Genomic DNA, 22,241 nt, shown 5'->3' with positions numbered 1-22,241 from the left:
AACTTATATTTTATACATGAAATAACATACCCTCAAAATATACGCATATCAAGAGGCGCGCGATCTATTCAAATCATGAGAATTGTCAGCATCGAAATCTGGAAATATTAAAATCCCAATCTTCTGAATTTATTTCAAAGCAGTCAGCAGATAGATATATAAATAGAATCGCCGAAGTGCTCCGACCGGCAATCGTGCACCTTCGAGTTTTCAAATTCAGAAGAGCATAAATGGTTCGCGCGCGCAATTCAGTCATTTACAGCGTTTCCTACTATAGTCACACGGACATAACCCTGTCATAGTATTGGACCACATCTCGTTTCAGATCTGGGATCACTGGTTGCAATATGTTTTTTCATGAAAATACACTATTTTTAAACTATATTAATAAATTTTCAGGTGAAAATAATTGAAATTGCGTGAGTTATGAATTTTTAAGTAAAACAAAACTTTTTTTTTACTTTTTTTAAATCAAAAATAAATAAATGGCTATAAAATCAACTCTACCTTATAAAAGATACCTTAAACTATTTAGAATAATTTTATTGTGACAAAATATTCGATAGGAGTTAAACAGTACATGAGTAAATACGCTGGGGTGTTGAACACCCGCGATGCACTTTACCGTAATTTTTACCATGTATGCACTTTGAGGGTTAAAACTTCTAAATTGTGCGGAAAAAGATAAAGTTTTTGTTTCAAATTAACATTTAGCCTTAAATTTTTATCTTTTCGCTTTTTTTAATAAAACAACATTTTTTTAATTACCTACATTTGATATAGCAACAGTATTTGAAGATGGTTTGTCGTTATATAAGAAAATAAACAGTTTTTTTTAATAACATATAATCTGTTAAAAGTGGATTTTCTTTCAATTTCAACTATCTTGTCGTTTTAGTTTATTATGTTGTTAGCAATTGAAAAATATATTATTAATAAAAATAATCATTGTTAATATTATACACATTTTGCGAACAAATAACTGAGTCATTTTTACAAGAAAAAGTTTCATTCAGTGATTGTATACAAAAGTGTATACAAAAGTATTAAAAAATCGATTAGCCCGGCATAATTTCAAAATATGAAAATTATTTTGAAATTTTCACGATTGTTGTAACTCAAACACTACAAATTATTTACTAATGAATTTTACGATTACTATTAACAAATTTAAAATTGATGAGAATATTTTTTAAAATTTATTATACATTGTTAGGATTAGGATATCTCGTTAGGAATTGAACATTTAACATATTTTTGATTCAAGTCTGACGTGGAAATAATTAAATTTATTATAAAATCATTCAAATTTCTAATTTCGACTAATTCGTCGCTGATTTTCTGCGTGCAAATATTAATGTTTATAACAAACAATTTTTTAAATAATGATATTAATTTTTATGACAATTATTTTAGTTGAGTAAGATTAATGCAGGTGTCATATGAAATTCAATATGAAAGGCTTTAAATTTCTATGCTTTCAAATTGAAATATATTGAATTTTCAACCAATTGGTCGATTTTTCAAATAAAAAAGATTAAACTTCTATGAAAAACCAAACAGTTCAATTTTTAAGAAAAAAATATTGAGATTTTGATATTTTAACCAAAAATCTGTTTACTTTAAATAAAAAATAGTTAAAATCAAAACAAAAAAGACGAATTAATTAAATCAACGCTTAAACTAGCCGTTAATTTTTCAAACTAAAAATGTGATTTCTCAATGAAAAATATAATAGTTGATATTTCAGCAAACCAAGATTTTACTTTTAAATAAAAAAACAGTTAAATTCCAACATAAAGACGAATTTTCAACGAAATACATAAATGACCAAAAAAGAAGTTCAACGTTATGCAATTTATTACATTCAAGCAAAAGAGATAAATTTATTTAAAATAAGCTGAATTTTCAAGCTAAAAAATAATATGTTTTAGAAAACTTTAAATCCCGAAAAGATGAATTTTCTACAAAAACTTCAACTTTCATCCAAGAAGGACGAAATTTTAACCAAATAGTTGAACTTTCAAGCTAAAGGAACGAATATTCAACAAATTATTTGAACTCCTGATAAAATATTTGAATTTTAAAAAAGCCGAAAGGCCAATTTTAAAGCAACAGAGTTCATTTCCGAACCAATAATTTAATAATAGACTTTCAACGAAAAGAAAGAGAAAAATAACACTATTTGAAAAATTTCCAATCCAGAAAGACGAATTTTATCGAAGACAGTTGAATTTTCAACCTAAAAACACAATCTTTAACGAAAAAGCTGATTTTTAACTAAGAAAGATGTGTTTCTTACTAAAAAGGGTACATTTTTATTCCGAAAAGAAGCATTTTTTATCCGAAAAGACGAATTTTTAACATAGAAGTTGCATTTTTGACCAAAAATATAATTTTTTAATAAAATAGTGGAGTGTTTAACCAAATATTTGCATTTTCAACTTTTAAAGCTGGATGTTTAAACGCGTCTCTGAAAAAAAATTTTCTCTGTTTTTAAGAATTGAAATAAAAGTCATGCCTTATGAAAGAAAAAATTTTTTTATGGGAAAAGTTAAAAACTTACAAAAAATAATTATTTTAATAATGAATTTTGTATAGAACTTGTTCTTATATGGCTTTTTACCAACTTCAGAAAAATGTTTGAACTTCAATCAATAATGGTTGATGTTTTAGTTGGAAACATCCTTCATAAACTTTACTCTTTCCAATTTTTAAAATAAGTAAATTTTATTTAAAACCCGTTCTTGGAAACAGTAGGAAGAAATTAAATGGTAAAAATATGGTTATAATAAATGCTTTTTGTAAGTTTTAAATTTTGGCATCATTTTTATTCTTGATCTGTTTTTATTTATTTCAAATTGTTTTTTTTTCAATCATACGTAACCTAACTTAATTTAATTGCGTAAATTCTAAATTTTGTAATTTGAAAGGCGGACAGGGACTGAAACTCAATGTACTTGATATAAATTTAAATTTTTAAATGTAACAAGAATTAATGTTATATAAGTACATAACATAGATAATAGAAAAACCTCTCCAATGAGCCAAAAACAAGGTGGTTTGAAAATATAAGTTTAAATTTTGAACCTCTTTATGCTCTGATTTCCTTGCATAAAATTATTCATATAAGAAAGTAGATTTCATTTCGATCTTAAATAAAAAATGTTAAATAGATACATTAAACTTATGATCCTTCCAATCTGCAGGGTTTGCTTATGAATATTTTAAGAATTCTTTTAACTGAGGATAAATAATTTTTAACTTAGTTTTTTAAAAGGAAGTCTTTTCCATTTTTGCATAAGGATTGTTGTAAATAACAATTTTATAAATGTATCCAATTTTGGATTTTTTTGTAGTTAAATTAAATGTAATAGTTTAAAATAAATTAGGTTCAAAAAAATAAACGACAAACATTAATTTTTATCACAAGTACTTCTTAAACAGTAATATAAATATTCGAATTATAAAACTTAGAAATATTCTTTATTATATAATTGTATTCATCTTTTTTAATTAATGAAAAGGACCACTCAGAATGCCCAAACTCCCATTACCTCCTGCATAAAGTACAGAAGACGAACGATCCTCGAGTACTGGAGACTTCGAACAAGTCGATTTCTCCAGCAACCTCTCACGCTCAGGGAGAAGAGCTACGACGCATCATCGTGGCTGCACCGACTCTATTGTTGAATAGAGAGGATGTGAAGATATACTACAGAAATGATCCTGTGAAGTATGATCTTGTCGTTTCTCTGCCTCAGAGCTGGACTTATAGCATTTTCAATTGATTTCATGTACGAGACAAGCGTTCCATGGCCCACTAGCGGATTTCAACTGAAGCTCTCTCTCCTTGGTGGGTGGTTGGGTGGGGAGAGGTGAGTAGTAAAGAAATCGTTGATAAGAAGTGCCCGCTGTTACTACAATGTCTGCCGCAGTAATTTTTAGAAGTGTCGCTAAATTGGGAGTAAAACAATATATCTCTGACATAAGAATCGAACTCTATAGATATATTATCCCTTTTTTCCTAAGCTTTGGAATATTTTACAGAACTTTTTATTTGGGTGGAGAAACTGTTTAAAAAATTTCATTTTTGTATTCAAATATAATCTATTTAATATATTGTATTTTCAAATATTCATCATATTCAGAGGCAGGGATTAACAAGCTTACATTAGGATGGTTTAGATTTAGAAAATCGACTTTAGATTTTAGTTTTCGTCTCCCCAATTACTTCGTAGTTGTTGTGCTAAAAGTCAGGTCATGAACAAAATATATCTATGATTTTAAGAACTAAAATTATATTCTTAATTCTTTCTTAACGAAGAAAGAACATTATTTTTTACGAAAAAAGTTTGAAACTTACAAAAAATTAGGATTTTAACAATAGTTTTTGTAATTGTAATTATAATTTGTAATTATTTTTCGGGGGAAATATTCCCTGTAACTCTGCCTTTTCCGACGTATAAGGCAAGTTAATAATTGTTTCTGAGTATTTCAGCGCAGCGGGCATATTTTTGGAATAGTGATCGTTTCTTTTAATCGAAAAAAATTTTATTAAAAAATAATAGAGTATAATAGAGTTTACAGGAATGGAAAACGTGAAAAATAGGAATGTTCAATAAAAAAATACGTTATTTCGTAAAATTTTCAATTTTATTGTAATAAAAATAAGGCAATTTGTAAGCAGGTCACGTTCACTCCGCCAACATAAAACGTGTAGATATCGGTGTTTAACTGTTTAGGACATGACGTTTTAGAGGGTTCTTGCACTGCCCTCATGTGAAGTATTTACCTGTGAGATAATTATTAACTTTTTAAAATTATGTTCATGTATATAATTATATATAATAATTATTAACTTTCATTACTGTCTTAGAAAGTTATAGGAAATAATACATCTTATGTATTGAGTAGACAATCCCCAAACACTTCAATTTGGTGAAAAAGCAACAGAGTTTTGTTCAGGTTTTTTGAAAAAGGGCTGCCAAAGCTGTTGAACCACCCCCAAATAATAGCAAGCCGTCAGAAAAGTTAAAAAATGAAACGGCATAAAAAAGTAGAAACATGAAACTGAGATTTTTTTAAAATCTTAAAATAAAAAAATATAAAAATTATTATCGTATTTCAGCAAGAAATACGACAAATGAACAACAACGAGACAAGATCTTATCTTTTTTTTCTGAAATCCCACCTCATCTAATCATAACTATTCTATCTCGTCAATTTAGTTTTTCTTTAGTTGGTGTGGTTATGTTTCATATAGCTGTATAATGAAAATGATTTTTTAATTCTTAAATTCTTGGACCAAAAAAGCATTATTTTAACTCCTTTATTAATAATAATTATTAAAATGTTCAATAATTTACTAAGCAGCTTATTTGAAAAGAATAAAACCATTACGAGTATATTACAAATAATTTCAAAATCGGGTCGACTGTTGTTTCCATTTGACGATCTCAAATAACATTTAGGTCAATGACGATGAAAAGAGAATCAGACTCTAAATCTTTGATAAAACTTGGTACGACTTTAATGAGCAAGCCAATCGAGCATCTCTTATTATTATGCAACATTGATAAAAATACAATTTTTTTAAATATGCGGGACGTTTAATAAACCCAGGAGAAAAATTTACAGTTGTTTTTGCACCAAATGGAAGCTTTTTGTAAGTTTAAATTCAAGAAACTTTCAAGACACCTTAAATCTCTATTATATACTCTATATATATCTCTATTATATATTATATTATCGTTAGCAAAAACATGCTCTTCAAAAAATAAGAAGTTTTTACCATATTATTATCTCTTTATCGAAGATTTTATCTTGTCCCCTTTATCTATATCAAGGTATTTTCTAGTTAAAAAATTATTATTAGCTTTATAAAATTATCCTTAATAAATCAAAATATTTGTGTGTATGTAAGATACCTACTTAGGACACATTATTGTTTGGCATGTCGCAAGAGGAATCGACGTCCACTTTCCATCAGAACCTTGTCTTTGTTTCTAAAAACATGTATGTTTTAAATAAGTTAACATGTTTCTCATAAGAATCCACTTTCAACGTGAAAAAGCAAAAGAAAGAAAAATTGCTATGCTTACCTGGCAATCGTCAATGCAGGACTGGCGCCCATTTTTGTAATAATGGTCGCCACGGACGACATTCGTCAGTAAAGTTGCAATTACTTTAAAAATAAGATATATCAATATTAATTTCTGATATTTACTGTTTGAAAAATAGAGTAATGACATCAATAGTTGGACGCTTTTGTTAGGGGCCTCTTCCAAAAATTCTCGCCTGAGTATATTCTTTCGTGGAGCGGACTCAAGCTTGTGCAAAAAATATTTCTATTCCATGCAGAAACGTTCGGTTGTAAAATTTGATATGATATTTATTTGTACAATAAGACAATAGCAAACCAGGATGTTAGCGTCACTACATTGAGAAAAATGGATTATACGAAGTGGATATTACAAGTTGAGAATAATACCCCTTAACGAAAAATATTATATCGCGTATAATCTATCATATTTTTCTAATATATGCAGATATTACCAAACATAATCTCGAGATGTTAAATTCTTATAATCTTCAGATATTCATTCTGAGCATCCACTTTTCCTCTCCGTCCTGCTCCGCGTGTTCTGTGTTTTCCAAATTATGTGTATATTATTCAGGAAATAATACAAAGTCTTACCCAAAATTAAACGACTAGAACAAGGGTATATTAAAAAAAAATCAATCAACTTCAAGAGTAGACGTTAACTTTCGATTTGCCTAGATATTGTATAGAAAGAATAAATTTACTACTTTTTAATTGTTTCAAGAAATAGAATAAATATTCAAATGATCTATTAGTAATTATTTGTATGAAAAAGACGACGGAAATTGCTAAAAAGTAACAATAATACATAAAAATAGAGTTTTTTTTAATTTTTGGGTTATATTTGGGGTGCTTCAGGGAGGGTAAGGGTGGGTTGTAAATAAAAGTTATTAGTGTGGGGGCTGGGAAAGAGGTTGTTCGCAGATGATTTTGTGAGGAGAATTAAATTGTTTGATTCGCTAGTGATAAGTGTCTGATTTTACGGAATGGACGTGTGGGGATGGAAGGTAATTGAGGAGGTAAATAGGATACAGGAGACGTATGTAAAGTGGACACTAGGGTTGGTAAGGAATACGCCGAACTATATTGTCAGGAGGGAGGCAGGAAGAACGTGTTTAGGGATTATAACAGAAGAGGGGGGTGAGCTAGTTATGGAGTGTTGGTGTGAGAAGGAAAACATACGTGGGGGGGGGGGAAGATGGAGGTGGAATTTTAGAAAGAATGGATTGCAGATGGATGAAGTGAGAAGGATGCGCGAGGAAGGAAGGAAGGTATATGAGTTGGTTCAAAAGAATGGCATGGAGAAAGAGAAGGCAGAAGGAGAGGAGAGAATAAGAGAGTCAAGTTTTAACGGGAACTATGTGTGGATTATGCCAATGGAGAGAGCGCAATATTTGTGTGAAAAAGGAGAGCAAGGAAGTCAGGAACTTGTATTGAGAATGAGATGCGACTGCATGTAGAATTTTAATAGGTTCTGGCTTTCTAAAGAGAAGAGAATGTGTGAATAGTGCGGGAAGGGGGATGCAAAAGTTGAGCACTGGTTGGAGGAATGTGAAGAGGTGGAAAGGAGTGGGATAAGCATGGAGGTATTTTTGCATGAAAGGGGGGACAAAAAGTGTAGATAGGAGAGGAAGTAGCTGTAAGCTATAGAAGCGAGCGTATTAGTTATAAGGTGTGGGATGGATGTTAATTTTTAAGAGATAGTTGTAAGAAAATTCTGTAAAACAATGGAAGTGAAAGCAAGTCAATTTTTTAAAGCCAGCAGGCCAAAAAATAAACGTTTATCTATCTACATTCTACATAGTTTTCCAACTCGTGCGGAAACGATTTTCTGGGGCAGCAGAACGGAGATGTTTTCCTCAGAAACTTAAATAGCCTTCGTTGCGCCCGGTGCTCTCTAAATTTAAATGAGTGAAATGTCACTGATTGTCAGTGACATTTCACTGATAGAAATATCTGGAAATTGGTTACTGACAATTAGTGAAAAGTTACTTATTCATTCAGTGAAATAAACACTTTTGAGAGTTGGCAGCACTGCACCATGTAAATTTACCAGTTATAATAAAATAATGTTTCAGTAGATTTCATAAAATAATAATAGTAATAACTTAAAATCCATAAATATGATCAAGTAATTAAAAAGTTAAAATTTTCGATGTTTTTTAATAATAAATAACCTTACATATTACTTTACTTTCAAGATTGGACTGTCGTGTACACACCTGTTAAGTAAGTACTTTTTATACGAGTTAAGAGTATATTTTTCCCGCGGTTCACGCAGCAGGATTACAAAATGAAAATTACCAAGTAGTTTATTTTATTCAGGTACTCTTTTTACTACTTGAGTAAAAGAATAACAAAAACGCTTAACTTTAAAGTTTAGTGGCTATGTTTCACATGATTTACTCAGGTGTTACTGAACTGATTAGGATATAAGTCCGAATCCACTGATTAATCAGTGAAATGTTTAACTACTATTTTATTTAGAGAATTTTTCATTGAATCTTATTTTGAGAGCGGGAATTTATAATTTTGCGCTCTCCTCCCAAACACCACTGGAAAATATTTGGTTAATTTGGCCCCGTTTACCCCCCCCCCCCCCCCCCCCCCCCCCCCCCCCCCCCACCGAATGGCGCCCGGTGCAGGGGCACGGAGGCACCACCCTAGTTGCGGCCCTGATTCTTCTGTGATAAAACAAAATATGAGATTTAGAAATTTTATCATAGTGAAACTCAGAAAAACGTTTGAATCAAACAAATTCTTTCTTTGATATAGGGTCAAACATATATTTAAGTGCATTTAAACAAATATTTTTCTGATTTAAACAAAATTTATTGCATTCAAACACATCATTACTTAGCTTAAACAAATTTTATTTGAATCAAACGAATTTTATCTTTGATATAGGGGCAAACAAATGTTTCGATCAAACATTTTTCTGGGTACATTAATGTCGACGCATATTACGTTAATCGACACTGAATTTCCTACTTTAAATAGGAATTTTCGAATAGCACTACATTCTAATGTTTTTTGTCTCATTAAACCTTCTTGCTGAAAATGTTATTTTTTCTCAACTATTTTGCAACTTATTTTACTTAAACTGCTAGTTAGAATACAATGTTGCTGAGGGAAGAGTCGCCTTCGAGGAAAAATAGGAATACGCAAATATTGCGCAAGTCCCGTTGAAGGAGGCTCTATCTGGATATGAGGCCGAAGAATGGACAAAATTCCATTCGTTAAAAATTTGGTGCACGTATCAGGAACGAAACGTGGGAACTCGTGAAACGACCAATGGATCGAAATGTGATCGGGTGTCGGATCGGTTTCAAAAATAAATTCGATTCTGGTGGAATTTTGGAAAGAAATAAGGCTTGAGTGGTAGCAAAGGGACTCTCCACGCCCTGAATTGGACTTTCAGGAAACCTTCGCCCCAGTAGCTTGATTGAGCTCAATCCGTTCATTGATTGCCCTCGCCGTGGAGAAAAGGATGACAGTGCACCAGCTTGACGTGATAACTGCATTTCTTAACGTAAAAGTCAAGGAAGAAATCTTCATGGAAGTTCCTGAACTGTTCGCGGAGTTGCTGCCGGATCTAGCTGCCAAGGAAAAACGACGAAATGAACGTGGTACCAAATTTAGGATGGCTTCGAAGATGCTACAAGAAATCAAGGCAGGTAATAAAGTGTATCGCATGAAAAAGGCTTTGTACGGTCTGAAATAAGGTGGTCGTCAGTGGCATAAGAAACTTGATCAAGTGTTGCGAGAGTTCGGGTTGCACCAACTGATCTCTGATGCATGCGCTCATCTGCATTTTCCTATTTAAATTTACTTGTAGCCACTTCCCATTCACAATTAAAGAATGAAGAGCGTAATCTGTATTATACAATTCATCGGACCTCATCAGACATCAATTATATGATGCAGATTCGTTTCTGTAAAAGGGAGCCTGCACTTCTCCATTCAGTTTGACAGCCTTCAAACTCCATTTCATTGAGAACTTGAAACGATTCATGTGTTTCTTCTGTCAATCGTAAATCACGAATTGAACTTAATTTAATGTTTTGAGGTTATGTTCTCCTATACAGAATGTCTTAAAACTATAGAACGAGTACATCTCCGAATGTGGCTTGGCAGATTTAATTAAGTCCAAATAGCTGACCAATTCAAAGAGTCCCAAAACAATTAAAATGCAATTTTGTCAATCTGGATTTTTAAGATACACATTTCAAAGCGCTCCAGTTCAATCGTTTCTTTTTTTCTGGGTGTTTACTCCATTATTCAAAATATAAAACTATATTCCCGATATCTACTCTGTTTCGCATTAATCAACACATATATTCTGGATATCATCAATAAAAATAAACAGGGCTTTTACTTATTTCAGTTAAGTGAAATTCACTTGGTACCAGTAATCCTTTTTTCAGTGTACTGATGTCTTTATCCTATCAGGCATTTTAAATTTAAGGCTGTTGGAACGGGGTGCATAAAAATGTCGAAATCTATGAAACACTCAAAACTTACCAACGGCTGACGACAATTCGGTTTAGAGGGTTTAAAAATGCTTTTCGAAAATTGTCTGGTCCCCGGAAGGGGTTTCGTGGTAGCGGTAGGGGAGTTTAGTATCTAAGTTTAAAAACAAAATCCGGTAACTGCTAAAAAATGAGAGTAAAGTGGTGTATCAACGGCTTGTATTGAACAGGAAGCCGACTAACAGTTGTAGACGCTGATAGTCAAGCCCAGGGGCGGTCATCGCAATTGGAAGCAGGCGGTAATAGATACCCAGAGCTAGCGGCGCATATAAGTGGCCTTTGAACTGGATCGTATGTGCATGCGTAAATGTACATATATATGTATATATTCTTTTTATGTGTTTAATTTTATTATAATTTAAGGAAAATGAAAGACTTAACACAAAATTTGAAGAATATGAGACAAAAGACAGAAAAGCAACATTTTTTAAAGTCTTTTGAATCATATTTTCATAATTTTGCACTAATTCTTTCGAATGACAATACGTAAATCAAAATTTGCAAATGTTTCCAAAAGTCAATCTTCCCTTGTCCCGTTCACCCGTAGGGTTGTGAGTCCATGAAACGATTCATTGAAAAATTGAAAATTTCATGAAACAATGAAACGTTTCACGGGATCAAAGTTTCTGAAACGTTTGAAAGTTTCACAAACACACGTGTGCGCTTGCGCACTCATGTCAGGTTGAGGTTAGGTCATTTAATGGCGTTGAACAGTCGAATAACGAATAATCGTGTTGAAACTTGAAAGCTTTACGAGCAAATTCAAATACGAACAAATACAAGTTAAGGTGCGATTACCGCCTTTACCCGGGAAGGTTTTAAGAATCGTTCGGATTTCTATACAAAATATTTATTTAAAATATTGGAAGATGAGTTAGTGAAGATTAAAACATATTTCTGAAAGAACAATTTATATAAATAAACCTGGCAGTTCAATAAAATATCAGGGTGTCATTTTATTCTTTTCCATTCGAGGTTTCTACAATTTCATTGAAATCGTTTTGAAAATTGAACATTTTTAAATTAAATATGTATTAAATAAGAAATTTATTTTCATTTCATCGAAATCAATTTGCGATTTTTTTAATTACATGTCTCTAACAATTAACACGTGATTTATTGTTTTTAATTAGTTGAAACAATTGCGTTTGAAATACAAAGGATACAGTTGAATGTTTATATTTAATACTTGATAGTATTTTTTCTGATTTTGAATTTTCCCGCCCTAATACTTGAAACTTTGGAAACATCGAAACGTTTCCAGAGTTTCATGAAACTTTTCATTTGGTCAAAGTTTCATGAAACTTTACAACCCTATTCACCCGTTGACGACAGCACGCGCGTACAGTGGTCAGCGAACTAAAACCGTGCAATTCCCATAGACCTTTTCATTTAAGAAAACGACATTGCGCAAGCGCGAAAAGTATATAGCACTTCCACGTGAGTTGAAGACAATTTTTCACTGAAACGTATATGGGAATAGTAAACATTGACGAAAAAAACTATTTCGAGCAATTGAAAGTTAAAAAACTTCCCAAAATAGAAATGTCTGATATACCAGGAGAAAATCCATTGAAAAGAAAAAAGGTTGGTGCTCATAAGAAGTGCTGTTTTGGAAAACGCAAAAATGACAGTCAATGAAAGTCCCACTTGGAATGTAGTTATTATTTTATTAGATTTCCAAAATCCTGTTTAATATTTCGAAAGGGTGACATTCCCGAGGGTTCATTTAAAAAGCATATACAAAATTGAGCGAAATGCAGTAAAAGTGCTATGTGGGTGAGGTTATGTGCGCGCAGAGACGAGTTGTGACAACAAATTAATAATTCTTCAATGGTTTTTTATGAATGAAAATTCAGTTGTTTGATTTTGAATATTTGATTTATAATTACTTATTTTATATGAACAAACAAATACCGCTTACATTTTCCAAACTGCTAATTGTTTCAATCGTTCCCAATCGGATTGAATTGAGTAATTGCACTTGCCTGCAATACGCCCTCTGCGGTTTTCGTTTGTAACACACATGACGCGCACGTGTTTATTGGTCAGATATTAAATTTTTAGTAATTTAACAAAAGTTTCAATTCCAAAAAATATAATGTTTAGGCGGTATACCGAATAAAAATTTAAAAGTATATGTATAAACATCATTAAAAAATCATACCATTTAACGATGTGACAGTGATGTAGTATGATTATCAAGAAGGTAGTTTGATTTAGCTGGTATATTATTGTAAAAAATTTATTTACTTCTTTTTAAATTCATATTCTTGAAATTTATTTGATTGCCTGAATAAAAAACCGCTTGTGAATAATAAATTACAAAATGAAAATGCTGCAGTGACAACTTAACCCCTAACTCAGAATAAGGGATACCTAATTGAAAACGATTGGAAATATTATAGAAGGTAGGATGGCGTCAATATTTTGAAACTCAAACTAAATAAATTATAGGTAACTCATTGCATTTTTAGTAGAAAAACTAATCCAATCATTTTAAGTTTCTTGCAATATAACAATTTTGAATTTATAAATAAGTTTGATTTTAAATTCTTGAAAAATATAGTTTTAAATATTTCAAACATTAAATTTCGAATATTTCAAATAATTTGGTTTGCAAATATTTCTATTTTAAATCATTTAAATGATTAATGTTATGATATTAGATTCATTTAGGTTTCATTAGGTTCAAAATTGAATTGAATGCGTGCGGAATTCATAATGTGATTATGTGATTAATAGCTAAATATTTCTGTAATTTTGGTCAAATTTTTTATGTAATAGTTCGAAAAAAGTTTATTTTTGGTCTTTACATCCAGTTGTCATTCTCATAATTTCTTCAAATCTTATGTAGCCGTATGGACGTTTTCCGACATTTTGGCATAACAAAGAATAAGGGTTTAATTTTTAATTTACGAATTGTTTCAAACTTTGAGTTTGAAATGCTAAAATTAAGAAATTATTAAGTTTAAATGTAAGCAGTTTAGAAACCCGAATTTTTAAGTGCTATTTTTTAAAACTGCATTTTTACTCATTCAAATAAAATCCAAACAAGATTGAAAATGTATATTTTTCATACTAAAATTTCACATGGCATAATTTTAAAGTAAACAAAGTTAAAGGCTTCTGAATCCATGTTGTACAATCTCAAATGCTTTATTTATAAAAAAATTTCTAAAAGCTTGTCATTTTTACATATATTAATTCCATTGGTTTAATTTACAATTTAGTATTAAATGCTTTAAATAACAAAATTTTCAGCTTCAAAAACTTAAACTTTGAATTTTATTGACTAGTGTAAAAAATTTGTGACCAGAAAATTATTCCAGATTTAGTCTTCGATTTTAATGGCTACCTTGCGAATAATATAAAAAGTTGGGTTTACGTCAATCATTAGTGGTAAATGGGAAATCATAATCTAACGATTAAGGGTCGATTCCACCAACTGTGATTAAATTTTAATCATTGATTAACTTAGTTTAATCAGTAGATTGCGTTCCACCAACTTTTAAAACACGATTAAAGAAGTCTAATCGTCGATTAACTTAACCGGCCATTTTTTGCTGGTTACAGAGTTAATCAGCGATTAACGGGAGTCAACATAACCTCCAAGTTGAAGTTCAAGTATAGTGTGAAATATTGATCGAATTTATAACGATGTTTTGTACTCACACAACTTATATTCAATTTTAATCGATAGCTGATTCCTGTCCATTTATTTGGAACCGATGTACATAAGAAAAACACGTCGCCGCTCGTCGTTCGTGAGCAGTCGAGGTATATTTTGCGCGCGAATACAAGCTTAAAATCAGCCAATCAGAATGACCATTACAACAGAAACACGCAGAAACTAGACTTATTGCGAACAGAGCATACGGTTGGCTAACCAGAGATTAAAAATTCATGGTGGAACGTGCCACAAGTTAATCGTGATTAAAGCACCGATTAAAAAATAATCATGATTAGCTAATCATGGATTTAATCACAGCTGGTGGAATCGGCCCTAAATGGTTTAGTCTGAGACAGTCAGAGAGATTTGGGTCCTTTTCAAGGTCCTTTTAGTGGTCTTTTAAGAGCGATGCGACGGTAATATAATGTTGGTTTTGTATTCGCCACCTACCGGGCTTATATACTAATATACAATTTTTTAGCTGAATTCAAAAATGTTGTCTTTTTTGGCGTATCTCATTCCATTTACGAGAAACGTTGTATTATTTCCAATTTTAAACATTAAAAAAAAGTTAGATATTTGAAATAATCGAAACCCGTAGATTTCGAATTATTATGTTTTAGGCTGTTAACTATGAAATGTAAAAAAATCTATTTCTAAATTTTAATCCGGAAGCTTAACAAAGGACCCTTGAGAGTCGGCTACTCTATTGATATAGCCTCTCTGCTTGTTATTTATGATCGTATTTTTATTTCAATTTCGGAAAGGATACTTTAGAGCCTTTAAAACATTTAAACGAGCTACCTGGACCTTTAAATATATCTACCTGAGTGCCTGCGGAGAATTTCTCAGCGCTTCTCAGAGCCTTGAGAATCTTCAACATATACTCTGAGATTTCTATCGTTAGGGCCAATTTAAACGAAAAGTTATTTACTGAATTATTTGCATATCTTGTTGCGTTATAACGTGCAAAACATATGGAAATTATACACTTTTCTATACCAAGTAAAACATGTCAATAAACAGTTACAAAAAGTAAAACAATTCGCGTTTTTTATTATAATTTAAAGTTCCAGTAAGACACATTCGACTTTCACCGACAGTGCATTTTCGTAGCACGATCAAATACGGAAGATATCAGTGCCAATAGTTTTTAGCCGGCTTCCTGCTCAATTAAAGTCATTGATACACCAGTTTACTCTCATTTTTATCAGCTATCGGATTTTTGTCAAAAAACCAGATACTAATAAGCTCTCTCTAACCGCGACCGCGAACCCACTCACAGAAAAATGCCGATCCTCCATTGTAAACCGAAATCGGTGTTCAAGTGAGTTACAACAAATTTGAAGTCAAATTTCAAGGCCTTGAAAAGCGAGGCCTTGCCTTGGCCTTGTCTTGGGGGCTTGAGTTTCCTCCGGCAGATGTGGATATTTTCCAACCACCTGGGATAGAGGAATAAATTAAAGCACTCATATGAAGATTGTGGATGCGAGTAGTTACACATATCCCAATGTTGTAAAAATAGATAACACTTTATTTAAATATTTAAGAAATAATTTGTAATGAAAAATTGCAATTAGTAACAATTAAAACTAATTAATAATGATTTTTTTGAAATACTTAAAATTTTTTTTAAGAAATTATTTTTAAAAATTTTTTCCAAAATTTTTCTTCCATACAAATTTTTCCAAAAATTTTTTCCATATTATTTTCTTACGCAATTCTTTGTTAATGAAAGATTTTTCCTATAATTTTTTTTCATAACGTTTTTGTTTCAACCAATTTTTTTGGAACAAACATTTTTTCAAACTTTTTAACAAAATTTTGTTAACAAATTTTTATTAAAACTTTTTTAACAAAATTTGTATTCAAACTTTTTTAACAAAATTTTTATTCAAACTTTTTTAAACAAAATTTGTATTCAATCTTTTTTTAACAAAATTTTTATTCGAACTTTTTTTAACAAAATTTTTTTCAAACTCTTTTTAACAAAATTTTATTCAAAACATTTTTTCAAACTTTAACAAAATTTTGTTATCATTTTTTCTAAAACTTCTTTTTTATAATTTGTTCACAAAAAAGTGTTATTCAATTTATTTATTTTTATACATTCTTTTTACGAAAATAAAAAGTTTGTTTCGTGATTCTGTTAGGATTTAAATTACGTCTTAATTGTTTACGAAACCCATCAAGGTGGGCAGTTCGCGCTACTTTGACTATTTTTTATTTACAATGTGTTACTTCTAATTCAATGATATATACAATGGAATATAAAGGAATATGAAGTTGTACCTTATACCTTTGTAATATGACTAAAATAAAATTTTATGATTTTCGTGCCGAAACGTAAAGATCCATTAAAAAGCAGAGATCGAAAATTTGGACGATTACATTACACTCTCATGAATGAGAATGTACACAATCAGGAGGACTATTTTGGAACAAAAAAGTCTAAGAATACGAAAAAGATATTAAAAATAATTGGACTGTATTTAAGAAATATTCCAACTATTATAACATAAGAATCTCTTAGAATTCGGAATTTAGAAAATAATGAAACTTTTTTTAAATTGGGTTGTTATCGAAAAATGTTATGGATGTGATTTTCAAATATATTTAATATCTATGAAAAATGTCCATTAAAATTTATTTATTTATTTATTAGCACAGCAGTTTTATCTATTTTTTAATTATGAAAATGAATCATACAACATTTTTAATTTTCATCAAAACTAAAACTGTCATTTTGATAATGTACAATTATTTTTGTCAAGTATCAGAGACATTGAACAAATTTTCTGAAACTTAAAAAAAAATGTCTAAAATTTTGAAAAAACTATGATTTTTTAAATTGTGAGCTAATCGAAAAATGCGGCTCGAATAGTTGGTATCTAGTGAAAATTTTGAATCATCCATGAAAAAAATTATTTGTTATATTTTTTAAAAAATTTCAAATTTTTGAAAAGTATATAACTTTTGTAATTTTTATTAAAATTACCAATTTTATTGAGATAATTTGCAAGCATTTTACTCATCTGTAAGAAACTTTCAGAACAAAATTTAAAATTTAATAAAAAAAAAATTTTAATTTTGAAAATTTCCCATTTTTTAAATTGTGGGCTGATCGGAAAATTCGGCTATAATAATTTTGAAATATATTTGGTTTCTAGTGAAAATGTTGAATGCAATTTTTGGATCCATGAAAAAAATAATTTTTTCTATTTTTTGAAAACTTTCAAATTTTGGAAAAGTATGCGCATAATAAGCGGGAAACCCCTAATGGACAAAGTAAGTAACGAGATAATTCTAAAAGAATGTGATGCAGAAGAGACGCTAGTAGACACATGGGAAAGAAATCGGTTAAGATGGTTCGGACATGTTGAGAGAATGCCAAATGAACGACTAAAGAAACAAGTTTATCAAGGTAAAGTAAATGGCAGCGTGCCCAGAGGTAGATCGCGGAAAGAATGGTTAGAATGTGTGAATGAGACCCTACTTATAAGAGGCATAAGAAGTCATAGAAACACGAGAGCCTGCATGAAAAAATGCATGGACATAAAAGAAGCTAGAGAAGTATGCCAGGACAGGAAAGTATGCCGGCAAATAGTTAATAAAAAGAGTGTCAATAGAGTGAATGACGCCTGAAACAAAGACCTTGGCTATTAATGGACCCAAGTGGGGAACCTTACATAACGACTTCGTGAGGTTCTTCGCTTGGGGTGATTGCTAGAGAGATTCATCAGCAACCTGGGTCGGAGCAGTGTTGCGGAACGAACGTGTTATTTACTTAAATAGCACGAGAATGCTGGATCAATCTGAAAAATCTTTATCCCTTCCACACACTACTCCTTTCCCCTACCGAGCGAGTCACGCCTACCCCGAAAGGGAAATGGCTTAATGGTGTAATAATAATAATAATTATTATTACCCAGGTTGCTGATCAATCTCTTTAGCGATCACCCCAAGCGAAGAACCTCACGAAGTCGTTATGTAAGGTTCTCCACTTGGGTCCATTAGTAGCCAAGGTAATAAATAATAATAATATAACTTTTCTAATTTGTATCAAAATTTAAAATTTTTTTCGGATAATTTGCAAGTCTTTTACCCATCTGTAAGAAACTTGGCAAACATTTTTTAAATTTGAAAACAAATTTTTTAATTTTCAAAGTGCTTTAATTTTTTAAATTGTGGGCTAATCGAAAACATCGGCTATAATAGTTTTGAAATATATTTGGTATCTAGTGAAAATTTTGAATGAAATTTTTGGATCTATGAAGAAAATGATTTTTTTTTTATTTTTTGAAAGTTTTCAAATTTTTGAAAAGCATGTAACTTTCCTGATTTTCATAAAAATAAAAAATTTGGCCACCACATTTATATAACCCCTATAAGATTCATGAGATATCTTCCTTATGAAAGTACAAATTCCAAAAAAAATTGGCAAACAATGTAAGGGGAGATTTTTGTAGGGGTCCGAATTATATATTTTTTTCAGAAAAACCGCCACCATTGTATTAATTTTAAAACTTCTGACATTTATCCTGTGTATTACGGAAAAAGGCTTTAAATTATATTATAATAAAAACCCAAACGAGAAATGTCTCCATTAGATCAAAAGTTATAAATGCTTAAAGAAAAAATGTTGCATTTTTTGAAATACAAAGCACACAATTAAAATGCGCATAACTTCTTCAGATTTTTTTTCGTTGAAATCGATCGGAAAAATAAATGTCGCCTATAGTTTCATAAAAAAAACTTATTTGGGTCCCGAGAATTCTGTGACTTCAAGCAAGAAACTAGAAGCTGTTTGATTTGAGATGGATTAGGTCTGCTTCATACATTAAGCGTATTCAATTTTTCAAGTTTTTTAGACACATTACATATCCCGGGAATCGTGAAAACTTGCAGACTCCAAATATTATATTTACAATATCGCTACTTCAAAAACTTAACAAAAATTGGATACGCATAATCGTCCAGCTTACAGAGAAGAAACCCCTGCTGAGAAGAGCCGGGGAGGCTGACGTCTCAGATTACGGGATTTTCGTTAAACGGTGAGAAGGGTCAGGGCGAGTGGAGCCTCAGACTACTATTATCGGCGAAAAAATTCGAGTCCTCTGGCTTTGACTTTGAATAAATATGTGAAGAAAAAATGGTAGTTTAATGAAAAAGGTCTCATTTTAAAGGTGCAAATATTGTACGTTAATGAGCCGAAAAGTAATATTCCAAAAAATTATTTGTAGCTTACAGATTTGCAAATCTGATGAAAAGTAAGGAAATTTGATAGCTTTTAAAAATAGTGAACTTTGAAGCATAGTTTTTTATAGAAAAAATAATAGGAAAAATCTGAAAAATTCATGGTGGTACATTACACATTTCTGAACATATTGCCGTCGAAATATGTACAAAATATAAATAATTGTTCGTTTTTTGTGAATAAATATGCGAGCACACTATCTTCAGTTCTAATGAAGATAATGAAGTGATTTAAATTGTAGGTAGTTAGTTGAACTATCTGTAATAATTTACAATTTGAGGGAAGTATGTGCTTCTTTTTGTCTTCGTATAAATTGCGATATTTGAAGTCAGTTTTTTATATAGGAAAGCAAGTGCGAGAGCCCAGCGTGGTGCCGTTTTTTCAGGGGATCGGCCTCGGTTTTCCTCAACACAGGGAAAGGGTTTATTGACCAAAGTGAGGCTCGGAGGCACAAGTTGGGTAGGTCGGGAGAAGCCACATTTCGTGATCAATTTCTCAACAATCAGGAAAATAGTGGCAGAATCGATACCTAATATCTCGTCAAAAACGGCCTCGGTTCTCCGACAATACGGTATTTTCATTCAATGCTGGTGTTCCCACATCTGGCAGTGCAAACTCAAGGCGACAAGACAAGCCCAAGGCAAGGCCTCGCATTTCGAGGCCTCGGAATTTTCAAGGAAGACACAAGACGATCAATTCAAGACAGCACGGAAGGCTCGTCTTGTCTCGCCTTGAAAACGTCGAGGCCTAGCTCGACGGCAGCACTAGTCGTCTAGAAACTGCCAGTCACCTGTCGAGATTTTTTTGTAGGGCGTTATTTGGGTGAAATAGATGTTGATAAGCAGGTAAGTTATAATAATAATTACCTAACTTTTAAATTCCTCCCATTTACCAGTGACTATTAGTGTCTTTGAATAAAAATTGTACTGGGCGTCATATAATATCCAAATCTTAGGTTAGTCAAAACCTACATGACATTCAAACCACCAAAGCCGGGATGTCAAAACTAAGCCGTGACTGTCTGAATCTTAATTGATGTCTGTTCGTTCGAAGAAATTTCCTCTATTATTATTATTATTATTACACCATTAAGCCATTTCCCTTTCGGGGTAGGCGTGACTCACTCGGCAGGGGAAAGGAGTAGTGTGTGGATGGGATAGAGATTTTTCAGATTGATCCAGAATTCTCGTGCTATTTATGTAAATAACACGTTCGTTCCGCAACACTGCTCCGACCCAGGTTGCTGATCAATCTCTCTAGCTTTTCTGTATTCAAAAAAATGAAGTTAGCTGGTGTTTAAAGCTAAAATACCTAACTGTATATGTAGACGGTCATGATTTTCTACACATCCCGGCTTTAGTTTAAATATCGACGGCCATGACTAACCTAACATTTGGAAGTTGCATTAGGAAGTTATCATTTTATTCTAACTGACTAGTACGCACTGTTAAATGAAAGAAAGTTGAAAATTAGGCAAATATTATTTCAATTAGTTTCCTTATTAAAAATTATTTATTCTAATATCGCAATGTGAATAGTTGCTTTGACAGTCGTTCAGGTGGCTGACAGCACGGTTCAGCACTCCACAACTCTCGGCATTGAGCCAAAATTCAGTCACCAAATGATATTTTCCCCTAGATGCCCAGATGTGCACCTACGTTCAGAGACTTGAAAATTGTTTCAAATGCTGATTGGGAGACCAATGAAATTTAAGCTGCAACAAATTTAACACCAGCGTTTTTCTGTGTTTTCGGGGTCTAGAAATTTTTCAAAGTGCATTTCTAAAACTTCTAAATTGAATGATGTTCGGCCGTTTCTAAGTTTTGAATGTTTCATAGATTTCGAACTTTTTGTACACTTCGCCTCAATAGCCTTAAGAAATTTGCAATGAATAATTGACTGAAATAAATCTGATGTATTAATTTGTGTATTTTATAAATGTCACTTACCTATTAGTAGAAACGAGAATATGATTGCTCCCCTCATGATGTAGGATTGAAAAAGTTGAACACGGCTTTTCTGGATCTGAATATTCAGACAATGATAAAAATGCTTCTTGAGTTTGTTGTATTTGTACCATAAAATCCATACATAATGCGGTCAAACCTGGATTTAATGCTAATTTTGGGACTGACCGTGACATTAAATCCAGAGTCTCGGAACTATTTTTTCTTTCCTGTTTTGCTTCTCTCTCTTTTGCGACGCCTGCTTCTAAATCCAGATTCAATATGCCACGAAAATATTTTCAAAGTTTCTCACAACACTTTCATGCTACAGATTCGAAATAGAAGTATGAGCGTGACAATTCAATTAGCAAGTTTATACAGATTAAACGTAACAAAAAATAAAAGTATTCTTGAACTAACTATAATCGAAGGGAAAATAATATAAATATATCTCTGAAATTAGTCCTAACGCCAGGACATTATCAATTAATTATTGAATTACTGTTCAGTATTAAAAAAAATAATATTTTTTTGCATTATTGTAGAGGTAAAGAAGAGGAATAAAAGTTGTCCTGATACTTATTCGATGAGATCACTAGTTTTTGCAAAAAAGCGTTAATAGATAAAATAATGGACACAAATTATTATCCTTTCTGTCCTGAGTAATATTAATTTATTCAAATTTTTTTTATAATCTAAAATATGGGTTGAAACGAACAATTTTCAT

At 31.4% G+C, this 22,241-nt stretch overlaps 1 long non-coding RNA gene and 1 further gene across 1 annotated transcript; both read right to left on the bottom strand.

Annotated features, from left to right (window-relative positions):
* Positions 1-3,528: 3,528 nt before the first annotated feature.
* Positions 3,529-3,746, bottom strand: LOC117182409.
* A 2,217-nt stretch (positions 3,747-5,963) lies between these two features.
* LOC117182355 lies at positions 5,964-12,638 on the bottom strand. Its single transcript, XR_004468301.1, has 3 exons — positions 12,563-12,638; positions 6,105-6,187; positions 5,964-6,008 (listed from the first exon to the last, which is right to left on the bottom strand). It is a non-coding gene; the product is annotated as an uncharacterized LOC117182355 (long non-coding RNA).
* Between the last annotated feature and the right edge of the window lie 9,603 nt (positions 12,639-22,241).

The sequence above is a fragment of the Belonocnema kinseyi genome, chromosome 10 (genome assembly GCF_010883055.1).
Source record: "Belonocnema kinseyi isolate 2016_QV_RU_SX_M_011 chromosome 10, B_treatae_v1, whole genome shotgun sequence".
Lineage (NCBI taxonomy): Eukaryota > Metazoa > Arthropoda > Insecta > Hymenoptera > Cynipidae > Belonocnema > Belonocnema kinseyi.
Note: the sequence above shows the minus strand (reverse complement) of the source record. Positions and strands in the feature narration are given on the sequence as shown.